This window comes from Platalea leucorodia (genome assembly GCF_965183815.1).
Source record: "Platalea leucorodia genome assembly, chromosome: 7".
Classification (NCBI taxonomy): domain Eukaryota; kingdom Metazoa; phylum Chordata; class Aves; order Pelecaniformes; family Threskiornithidae; genus Platalea; species Platalea leucorodia.
The window spans coordinates 35,549,031-35,561,412 of record NC_138829.1 but is presented as its reverse complement, the minus strand read 5'-3'; the positions used below and the strand labels follow the sequence as shown (position 1 = coordinate 35,561,412).

At 43.5% G+C, this 12,382-nt stretch overlaps 1 protein-coding gene across 1 annotated transcript in view; it reads left to right on the top strand.

The window, feature by feature from the left end:
• Positions 1 to 12,382, top strand: part of MEIS2 (Meis homeobox 2) — a 172,299-nt gene that overhangs the window by 154,059 nt on the left and 5,858 nt on the right. The gene's annotated exons all lie outside the window — the stretch shown is intronic.

Below are 12,382 nucleotides of genomic sequence, written 5' to 3'. Positions count from 1 at the left end.
TGCTCCATCTTTACTCTTCTTCACTATCATGCCTTTTCTCTTGACTGCCAGTTCTGTTGTGTATGTAACGACTAGTCAGTAGAACAAAATTAAATAAGAACAAGGGCTTGACTGTATAGCCTGTTGGTTAGGGCTCCAACTTCAGATGTGTGAGAGTTAAGTGCTGGTTAATTATGACTGTATAATTACTTACTTCAGGTAGAACATCTTCAGAATGAGAACTGAAAGGGCTTTGTTCACTGTACTGAATACCTGGGTGATTCAGATATTCTTTTAGGATGTGACGGACCTATGTTCAAGTCTTTGTTCCGAATCAAGCAGGATAGGGAGGCAAAACTTGATCTCCTTCTTTCCAGATAAATAGTCAAATAATTATGGTGCCAGCTATAAAGGAAAGAGATCTTTATCTGTGTTGTTATAAGAAAGACCAGACCTGTCCTAAGATGTCTGTCTCACTAAAGGGATCCTTAGGAATCCTGACCGGACATAAGTGTCTTCCTCTAACTCAGAGATAGAACATGGTTACAGCAGAAAGTAACTCACTTGTTAGGTTACGCATATACACAGCAGCAAAAATGATGATGTGATGGGGTGTTAAAAAGTAGAAATCTACATGCCTAAAAAATTTAGGCACTTTCAGTGTTAAGTAAGGGCTTTTTTTTTTTTTTTTTTTACAAAAAAATGTAGTTAGGTATCTAAGTCCACCTTCTGGTGATTCTTGGAACATCTAACCAGAGACAGGAATTTCCTTGGGAGCAGATCATCTACACTTTAGGCACCAGTGTCAACATCCCTTTGCTAATCTTGCCTTCTAACTCAGAATTTCACTGAACATTAGGATTAGCTTTACAGGGCCTATGATGATTTTGATAATAGGACTTGGTCATTTTGAAAATTTTCCTTATACATCTGAGTGCTTTACTAGACCAGGCTGAAGTGATCAGCATTGTTGGATATGGCCCTGCAATTACCAGTTTTGTGGGCTCAAATGCAGGTTTATACACATATTCTTAGATGCCTTCATCCCTACGCAGTACAGGAACAATTAGTGAAATTGTCCTGAAAATTAAGCCTCAACACCCTACCAGTCAGAACAGTCAGAGTTAATATTGAAATCCATCAGCAACCAGTTATTAAAATTATGTAAGATCACACACAGAGTTTCCAAACTGCTCTCATAAAGAAAGATAAATATTAGATAGGTTATATAGATTGGGTTTCATTTCATAACAGATATCTCAATTGTATGCAAAATATGGGATAGTGGAACACATTACAGAACTGGCCAGTTTTCATTGAAGAAATATGTGCTCAGTTTCAAGTTTCTTTTTGTGGTACGATTTAATTTTCACATGAGATATTTAAGTGGCAGTGACTACATTAAGAGAGACTTCTCCAGCTACCCGTCCTTTAACAGAAGAGAGAAAAATACATTAGTAGCCCCCTCTTTAGCTGGGGAAGCCAACAACAACTGAAACGTGGTGCACTTGAGCACAGGTTCCTCCAGTGCTCTGCTCTGCCCATAAGCCAGCTGAGTATTGAAATCACGAGAACCCAACCTTTCGAGTGCTTCAGAAAGTACAAACCTTGCCAGTTTCGGTCCTTAGCTTGTTCAGAAGAATGAAAACAGCAGAAAAAAGAAATGGTGTAACATTCACATATATGTCTTCAATCATAGCATATCTGACCATCTAGGACCCCTGCAGAGCACCAGCAAGCTTTATCGCTGACTTGCCAGCTGTACTTTGCAATTATCTCTGGTGAGCCAGCAAGGTAGGCTGGGGAGCAAGAGCTGAGCCCTGGGGGAGGTGAAGCACTGGTCAGAGAGTATGGGAGCCTGGCATATGGAGTGATAGGCTGAGGAAATGGCTCCATGGAGATTTTTTAATTTTTCCATTCCATGATTCCAAACCAGTTTGGCTTACAGTAACTAAGACACGAGGATACATAAAACACATTCATATACTAACGAACTCCCAAAAACGTTTTTAGAGCATTTTCCCCTGATTCCTGTGGGATACAGAGAACACAAAATGGCATGAGTCAGAGTAAAAGCTTCACCAGTATGACACTGGGAAGATCTGCATGATTGCCTCTTCATTTTAGCACACTTAAACAATATAGCTGTCCCGCACTTGCGCTGCCAATACCTTCAGTCACTGTGGAGCACGTATTCCATAACATGGCAGGCTGCAGGCTCACGGTGTCTGTAGTGCTGACACATCTTTAGCTACTTAGCCATTAGACCCTCTGGTTTGATAAAGTCTTGCCACCGGTATGGGAATAATTAAAGGGAAAAAATTAACATGATTCTGCATCTACAGAAAGAAAGAAGATTTACATAAGCAGAATCTCCAGTAACCAGACAGTGGAAAGAGTGAAACACAAGGGATACCAGCATGTAGGTATGACTTACTGAGAGGTGATTAGGTGTATCTGGATAAGAGCTATAACATGGGAGAGGGGGGGATGTATTTATACATAGTGTATTATTTATGCCCATTACTTCTAATTGCCTAACTAGTTCTCTTTCCTCTCACGTATACTTTAGTACCTACCAACCAGAGAAAGATGTCTACAGCTAAATATCTGCCAATTATTATGGACTTTTGCTTAATATTCTATTGTTCCACTGACAGCACAGTTTTTAATATATCATTTTATACTATCCTGTACATCATCATTTTCCTGCCTCCCTTAGGGCCCTGGCTGTAATAGTTCTTATTTATTTCCACAAGCTAACATATATGCAAAAGATCTTCTAGTCATGATGTCGCCCCCACCACCCTCACCTCTTCCCATCTTTGTTTTTGTAATCCTTTTTGTCTGTTTTTAAAGTTACAGTATAAAGAAGTGTGAACACAGCATGTGCGTAGACACATACCAGGGTCAAATACACAGCTTGCTGTGTGGTTCCCTTCCCCATCTGTAAACACACAAGACACTCCTCTCCTGCTCAGCAGCGTTACACTGCAGCCTTTTCTTGTGGCCTGTAGATTTGTTTTCTTAGCTAATAAACTTGAAAACAGATCAGAAGAAAGGAAATAAAGGAAAACTCCCTCGCTATTCCAATGGGTGAGGCAGGAGTTTAACAGCCCGTGTAGTGACTGATCACCTCACAGAATCTGCTCAGCACCTCTGAGTCTAAGAGAACTGAACGGAGCATTGACTCTGGGCTGGCAGTGCCGCAGTCTGGTTAGTCACATCAAATGCTATTTCTTACTGAGCACTTGTTTTGCAAAATGCTTTTCTTGAGGAGAATCTGTAACAGTATAAGCTGGAGGTGGCTGTGACTGCATCGCTGTCTCTGAAACGGAACAGGCACCTTTAGGATCGGTAGTTCTCAAACTTTCAGCAGTGTGTTTCTATACATATATTTTGGCTGTGGTTTTTTTAAAGTGGGCTCTTTGGATCCAGTTTCCTGAGGTCTGCTGGTTGACAGGTAGAAAAATACATATTTTTTTCCTTCAGATTTTAATAACAATGAAAAAGTGTACAAGCTTCATGGTCAAGACAGGACAGTGAGTACAAAAAAATTGTTATCTTAAGGCAAAAATTTACTGTCAGGGAAAATGGAACATTCCTTCTGAACTCACGAACTGGTAGTGCATGTGCAGGTTGGTTGTAGATGGTTGCTACAATAAGGCTTCTTTCATACAGGTGTGTTTATGCCCCAGGCTTGCTGGCCACAGTCCATTCCATTTACAGAAGCTGAATTAAACAATAACTACCGCATTGCAAAAAGAAGAAGGAAAAAAAAAAAAAAAGGTGAGCGTCAAAGGAGATGCCTGAGAGCTTTGTTAGGGCCAAGAAAAGCCCTGTTGCAGTTGTCAGAGCTTGTTGATGTTGCAGAGAACGGCACTTTTTTTTTTCTGCTGGATTTTGTGGTTCTGCCTTAGGAAAGAAAGTAAAATAGAACGGAAGAACAAAGTCCTACTCTATAAATCAGCAGCTGCTCCTTGCCAGATCAAAGGAGTGACATTTTTGCTCCTGGACTACTTGTCCACTTTAGGTGCTTGACAGACAGCTAACAGCTGGCCTGTTACATAGCATAGGAGAGTTGGGCTACATCTTCTTCAGAGTAGATGACAAGCTAATCAGAGATATCCATAGCCCAGGACATGTGACTGCACCTTGATCTCTTCAAACCTACCCAGTACATGATTGCTAAACACCTTTATGCATTTTTGGCAAGTTGGTACTTAGGTAGTTTCCACTGAAAAGTAAGAAGGAGAATTAGTGCCTTAATCTAATTTGATCAGGGAAGTTAAACAGATGTTAAATTTGTTGACAGCTCTCCTTTTCAGGTCAATTTAGAATTGGCTAAAAAATTTAATATGAAACAGTTAAAAATTGTGTAAAATACTTCAATGTGATATTATTACAAAACTACACTTTTTTTAAAAAAAAATTTACCTAAACCGAGGCCCCTCAACTGCTATGTAAGAAGCTAGATAAGCTGATTGTGTTTTCAAGACTGCTGGACTCTCAGTAGTTTTGAAAATCTTTTCCTAGGAGTTTAAGATGATAAATTAACACATCTTTAAATGCATGAGTTACTTAAGATTTTATAGGAGATCTGTTATCTACCTTTAACGTGGATGTCTAAGTGCTAGCAAATCAAAGCGCACGCCAAATTAGCTAAATTGTATCTAGCATCTCCACGAGAGGTATGTATACAAACCCGGAATTTTAATGTCAGTAGTAAAAATTTCAAAGTGATTCAGTTTCTAGTTGATTCCCATCTGCAATAAATCAAGTACAGGATGAGGTTATATACTACAGCTTATGTCTATTGACTTTGCATTTTATCTGTAAGATATGAATAGCTAAGGAAGTATGTCTGTTTGTCTCCTCCCTTCCTTTCAAGTATCTTTAGAAGATCGTTTTTACGGCGCATGATAAATAACCGTATATGAATAACCTGACGGCCCTCGTGGAAGAGCCGCAGCCACCGCCGGGGTGTGTTAGGCGGCTTCAGGTGCCCCGGGTGCACGGCAAGGCGCCTGCTACCCGCCGGGGGCCCGGGGGAACCCGGGGTGACACTTTTCCACCCGCGCGGAGGTTTCCCGAGCGCTGGCAGGGCCACGGGCGCCCGCCCGCGGGACGCGCGGCTGGGCAGCGGCAGCTCCGCGCCCCCTCCCCGCTGACGGGCGTACCTGCCGCCCGCCCGCCCGCACCGCGGGGCGTCGCGGCCTGCTGCTGCCCGCGGCGGCGCAACCCCCGCCGTGCCGCCAAGGGAGCCCAGAGCAGGGCCGCGGCGCTACCTGGCTCCGCGGGCGCAGAGGAGGCAGCCCTGCCCTGGGGCGGCGGCACCCCCGGCCCCGGCCCGGCAGCGGTGCTCTGGCCCCACCTCATGGCGCCCCGCTGCACAGCGGGAGGCCTCACCTGGGGCCACCGCGGGCTGCAGCTCGGGGCGAGCCCGGTTTTGCAGCAGGGAGCGGCAGCTCTGCCGTTGCCAGCGTGACGGGGTGCCGACCCGAGCGCGGGCTGGCTTTGGCCTTGGCGCTGGGCCCTCACGGGCCTGGGCTGGTGGCGAGGCCGATGGGGGCAGCGGGGCGCAGGCCGGCAGGGGAGCCAGGTGGCCAGGGGGCCTCCAGGTTCGTGGGGAGCACCGGGGAGTCCCAACTGTGACCGGGGCCTCCTGGACGGCTGCCTTCATTGTAGGGAAAGGGTCCTGCCCCAGGCCCAGGGCCCGGCCCCTGCCCCAGGAGCGAAGGCAGGGTGGCTCCCCGGGGCTCGTGCCGCAGTGCCGAGGCTCCCCGTGACAGGCACCAGGTCCTTCCTTGGCAGAGCCAAATCATTTCCCCACGCTCCCAAGACGTAACCTGGTAACCGAGAGTTACATGTTTAACAAGACGGATTTTCTCTGAGGTGAATAGATGCCCGTCTTGCCAATTCTCATGATATTATCACAAGGCTCAAGTTATTTCATGTTAACTCGAGGTCCCAGCTCCAGGAGACAATGGTTACGTGAGAATCTTTTCAAGTACGTTTCTAGATTTTGTGGCTGAGAAGAGCAGTTTAAAAATGTGGCGCAATGGCTGAAAAACTCGCAAAGTAAACACTGAGAAGAGCGCTGTTTAGATTTCTGATTTTTTAGGACAGTCTCACACTTACAGGACGGGCAAATTCATGATTTCCAACAATTGGCAGCTCCGAGTGGCATAACGTACTTTTAGGAGCTCCAACATAAACATACAAGATGCGGCAGAGGTCTTTGGGACGGTTAGCGCCTGCCGCGGGCTGCCTCAGGCACCCAGCTTAGTTGCTCTCTGTCATCTTCTGGAGCCTTCTCTCCACCAAACGTGGGTGCTGACTTAGGTCCTCTGAATCACACCTTTGACAGATGTGAGATGTCTAAATTAGCTTAAGAAAATCAGTTTAAACAGCCCCAAACCCCCCTTCGCTAACAAGGCTGTCCAAAACTGTGTGAAGTTTTGTCAGGGAATGAACCTGCCCATCCTTCCCTCCCTCTTCCTCTCAAAACCAATCGTGTAAAGTCACTCCATTTCTCAATATTCACGACTTAGGGAAGCCTTGTTTAGATGGCTCATTTCCAGGTGACTAACTCAGCTTTTTTAATTTCCTATAAGGAATGCTGCAAATAAGAGTTGGTAACCAGGTGCGGCATAGATTCAGTGAAGCATAAACAAGGGCTTTTTCATCTATTTTTGTACACACATGTACAGGAGGACGCCTAAACCTAATTCTGTCAGTTTAGAATACATATTGGAGGGAGAAGTTAAATAAACTAAGATAACTAGATTTTACTTGCTCAGATAAAAGTTTGGGTGATGATAGACAAAGACTGCTGTAAAGGCGGGGGGGTGTATATTGATAAAAGTGTTTCTGCAAATTAGTCTTTTCTAATGCATTCTTTCAGGCTGCTCTGATCTGCTCGAGATTTCTGAAATGATTCTTTCAGCCTGGGAAAGAAGTAATTTTCTAGGTTACTTATGAAAACATTTTTTGTGACTTAGATATAGTATTTCATTGGTTATTTTCCCTTCCAAATTAGGGCATTCTTGAGCAACAAGGGATCAGTGTAGTATATACTTTTGAGCTAAACACTGACATGTTCATAGCCCAAATACTGAAATATCATTTGGGCAAAGATTTATTTTCCCATCCAAGGTGAAAACATTCGGATTATTTTTTAGAATGCATTCTTAGGCTGTTACTCAGCAAAACATTGAAGCAGGTGCTTAAACCCCATTTATTCAAGCTCAGCTCCCATTTACCTAGGTTTAATAAGAGCCGAGCTTCTCACCTAGATTTGGCAGGTTTTTGAAAAATCTGGCTAGACTGTTTCGCTGGGTACCTACAATTTTTGAAAATTAGGCTTTATATTCAGATGACAGACAATAAACAATTTTAACCCTACATTATTGTTGTTATTGTTGTTACTTTTATTTTTAGTATTTCTATGACTAAGCCTGTGACAACGTTCATACAGTATCTCTGTTCTTTTCAAGCGAAAGAGCAGAAGTGTCTTCTTGGGCTAAAATCTAAATTGAGGCAAACCTATCCTTGTCATTAATCCTGTTAGAGAACTAATTGTGAATTTGTCTCACAAATTTGTTTATTTCTGTGTTTTTCACTTAAAGAACTGAGAACCCATTCGTGCAGTGGCTGGTTTGTTAAATAAATGAAATATTTTAAACCCTCATTTTCTGGGATGGATATTTTAAGTGGAAATTCAGATTGAAGACTGATGCTGAAAAGTTTTGAGTCATACGTGGTGGCTCCATGTTGTCCCTCAGGCTCTCAGAAGGAGCGATCTACTCTGCTGCAGGGGACTGGTTCAGGTGTGCACCAGTTCATCCCACAGAAGATATCAGACGTACAGACAAGTGACTGGAGTTAAATACCACTCTGTGCTTGAGTTCAGATTAGACCCCAAGTTGGGGATGACTTGTAGTTTCCTAAGCTTTCATGCGATTCATCCTCCTGAAACAAAACCTGTTGTGACCCTACGGACTTAAAGTGAATTTTCCATGCTAGCCAAAGAGTGAAGCTGGAGATGTTTCTAATTCTGATTACCAATCAGCACAGCCACTAACAGTTCGTTTCAAGAACTAATCATACTCGGATTCAGTTATGGAGTGGTCACAGTGTTTTGAAATACTTGTACAGTATGTATAAAAAAGACGGTGGAAACAACAACAAAATTATTTTTGGATGTGCCAGACTTGAGCAAGCAGGCTAAGAGATCTCTCTTTGCTGCTTATTCTCTTTTACACTTTGCAGAAATATCTCTCTGCGATTTTATCTGAACATCATTTATTATAAAAATAAAATGTATTATGTAAATGCGAGTTTAACATCATTTGATGTGACTTGAGATAAAATATGATAAATATATAAAGAAGATTAATTACAGGACTTCCTATAAAATACAGAATACATGTTTATTTAGGACAAAGAAAACCAAGGCTCTGTTTGAAGAGATGCAATTAAATGCATATATTTAGATTATATTGTCATGCTAATTAGCAATGGCAGGAACCAATTAGGACTAGGGCTACCAAATCACCAGACTACATTGCATATTCACTAGTATACCTTTACTGCTCTACTGGTTTTTGCTGGAAGCAGATAAAAATGAAGTGTGTTCTTTTGAAAGTCCATATTGTTGTGCATCTGGAGCCAAATCTTGTTCGTCGTGCTTTCAGAAATTGTCCCACAAAAGTTACCAGAACTACTTGTGTGAGAAAGACAGGCTCTGGCTATAGGAGATATATGTGGCTGCTTTAGGTGGCAATTAAAGAAAAACAGAAGATGCAAAAGCCTTCTTTCGATTCAAATGGCTATTGTTTGAATAAGCGAGGTCGGTAATCTGTTACTTGCAAAATGCTGGAAGTGAGATTTTCATTAAACGTACTATGTCAATGACATGTATTTCTCAACATTACACACCTCATTTATCATTCTGGAATGAGGACCCAGTACCCTATGAATGTAGAGTTTGTGAAGGTATCGCCTCACAGCCCTGGAGGCTGATGACCCCTCTTTATCTACACAGCAGGTAAGGCACAAACAGTGGCAGTGTGAGCTCTCTTTGCAGTCCCCTGCCAGTGTGCCTGGCTGCTAAGCCGAGGGAACAAAGGAAAGATAGCATATGGATAGCAGATTGTAGGAGCGCTGAAAGAGGGCTGAGGAAATCTATGTTGGGTGTGTGGCTCTGCCAAAGATCTCTTGTATGACTTTGGCCTTGTCACTTAATCTCCTTCTGTCTCCGCTCCCTTTCGCAAGCAGGGAGAAGGCGTCTCTCCTCTCCCCCAAGGCTTTGCCTGGAAATCTGTTCAGACCCTGAGTTCTCCTGGGCGGCGTGCTTGTGCAGCACGGGGTGGAGTAAGACTGAGCTTCACTGGGTCCTCTAACTGCTGCTATCATCCAAATAATAGGAATTACTATTAACAGAAGAGTAACAAAGAAATCCATGTCTCGTTGATAGATTTTACTCATCTTTTCAGGCCATTCAATCTTTGGCCTCTGGGTGAAGGGTAGGAACAAGGCAGGCAATTAGTGTCAGGAACAGGGCTGTGAATTCTTCTTTTATAGGGTTCCAAATAATGCTGGAAATAGTGGCGTTGGTGTTCTCTTTTTTCACCTGTCTCTTAATGCCTTTTGAAGACATTTGTGCCAAAATAACATCGCAGTGTTTCTGCAACTCAAAAGGCTGTATTTTGCTTCACTTTGGCCCTGGAGATGGCTCCCTGAGGGATTCGAAAAAAGCCCTCAAAAAAATGTAGCAGCTAGGGCAGGGACTATGGTTTCTACGTCTCTATTATGCACTGTGCATATTTATGGGGCAATATAAAGAATAAATAATAATCCACAAACGCTGCATTCTGTGCCCTTGTCTACCAATTGTGCTGATGCATTACGTGATGTAGCTACTGCTAATGCAACTAGGATCTAATTTTTAGCTTCACCTGAAATGTATGTCTGGTTTGCACCTGCAATTTTGCAATTATAAATAATTTCATATGTAATTTTTCAGACGTACCCGTTGGTGGGTATAACTGATGCCGTTTATGGACAGGATTTTTCGGAGGAGCTGTAGAAATGGAATTTCAAAATGGTCTGGATGCTTACAGCCTCTGTGCTCCTATATCTTTCTAAGTATATGACAGTGTATCTTCTCTTCAGACAAAGTGTTGCTGGTCTAGGGGACATCATTTGCACCTGCAGTTATGCAGATGTGCAAAAGAAAAATGGAGAAATAACAAAATCAGAAATCAAACCCAAGCGCTGTTTTTTGCAAGATTTACTGGACAAATGTGATCACTTTTATGGATGTTTTTATCTGTAGGGAAACAAAGATTGAGGGACTCACTATTAGGGCTTTAACTCTCATTTCCAAAACAACTAGTGAATTGCCTCCATGTCGAGTTCGCAGTGAAGGGCTGGCTTTATTCACACCAGCGGGATAAAATAAGGCCAAGCTCTTTCGGGAGTGAACGGCTGGGCAAGACTGGGTTTTCAACACCCGTCCCAAAAGGCTTACTCTGTGGTGGCTGTGGAATATGTAAGACTGGAGTGGAGTATCCCAGTCTGCTGCTGGCGGAGGTAAAGCAGTTGTCACCTGAAACCCTTCAGGACTTAGAATTTTCTTAATGCTCTGCCTTGTTGTGCGAGCCCATTGAAACAACACTTCAGAGGGCACCCATTTCTTACTAATGTAAACTTTCTGAGGAGTATCCAAAGATATGACCTCTGGGTGAACCTTTAACCTTCCCCTTAATTATTTGTTTGAAGACAGTGTCGAGTTCTCCCGCTGAGAGCCAAGGCCCATAATGCTTCGCAGCCCTGTGAGCCGGGGTGTGTGTGCCGGGAAGTGGAGAGGGACATAAATAAGGGGACCACCAGATGTAAATAATAAAAGTGGTTGGGGCTTAAATAAAAAACAAAAAAGCAATTTGGTTTCCCTGAAGAGTGGCCTGATGGAAGAAAAGGGGTTAGTAAGACGGAAAGCCCGCGCATGTGGGGGGATGTTTCTGTTGCCTGTGATTTTTTACAGGCCTAAATAAGCGTTCATTCCATTCTTTAAAACCTTGCCATCTGTATACACCATTAGAAGCTCATAGGAGAAGAGAAAACAGTCTTATCAGGCTTTCCTGTTAATCTCTATTGGCCTTAACTTTAGCTGATAAAAGGCGCGCTGGACGGAGGAGGTTCGGGTCAGGCCCCATTTGGTCAGCGCGGTAACGTTCCTGGGAAGGAGCTCAGCAAATGAAGTCCTATCGGGGACCTTTGTCTTTGAGGGCGGAAACGCGCCTCGAAATCACAGCGCCGGGGTAGGAGATGCCTTCCCCGTGCCGCAGTCAGAAGGGAATAAACAAGTACATCGACTGTGTCTGAGTTTTTATTTTAATACCTGTAGTCATGACTAATTCTGAGGCAGGATGACATTTCTGACAACTGAATTATACTTTTCCTAAAGAATAAAGAATGTCTTTTGGATGTAAACAGAGAGATGCAAAAGAGCCCTTTAGTGTTACTTGTAGCATTTATGCATCTGTCTGATGAAATTTCCACGACTGTGATTACGGAAGATGCGATCGAAGGTGTGCCACCGTCTTTTATTATCTGCGGAGGAATTTAACCGGGGGGCGGGCAGGAGGGAGGGAGGCACGACAAAAGGCCTTGTGGAGTTGATGCTATATAAAGGCTAGCAATTTACTAAATGAGCAGATGAACTTAGTTTTCAGTTAACTGACTGAAAGACTTTGCTAGGCGTTGGATCGGGCCCAATGGCAATTATTGGAGGCTGTTTTGGATGATGGGCATGTTAGTATTTCTGAAGAGGATTAAAGACTAGTATTCGACTTCATTAGCACTCCTTAAGGGTCACCAGCCGAAAGGCCGAGCTGTGAAATAGCACACAAAACCTGCGCAAAGGCTCCGAAGTGTTCTCAAACACAAAGAGGGGGGACAAAAACAAGCGTGGCTCCTGAGTGATAGAAAATTGCCCTGGTTTGAAAGAAACTCTGCGAATAGGCAGGTTTTAAAATTATTTTAGGGAAATTAATTTGGCTTAGCTTGTGCCGATGTGGATCGCTGCGCATTAAGCTAATAAGAAATATGCAAGCACTTATTTTTGGATTACCAGCAAAATTAAATCCAGGCTCCGCAGCCAACTAACCGCCTTTACCAGCGCTCAAAAGCCTCGGCAACCGCCCCGGTTTGAGATAAAAAAAAAAAAAAAAAAGAAAAAAGGTTATTTTGGGCCTAATATTAACCACATGTACCTGCGACCGGGGGTTTCTAACGAGTTGAAAGGTGGCTGGGTTTAGGGCGGGCGCGGGGTGTCCCCGCTCGCTGGGCCGCCGAGGTCGCCCCCAGCTGGCACTGACCTCCCGACGACCCCCGC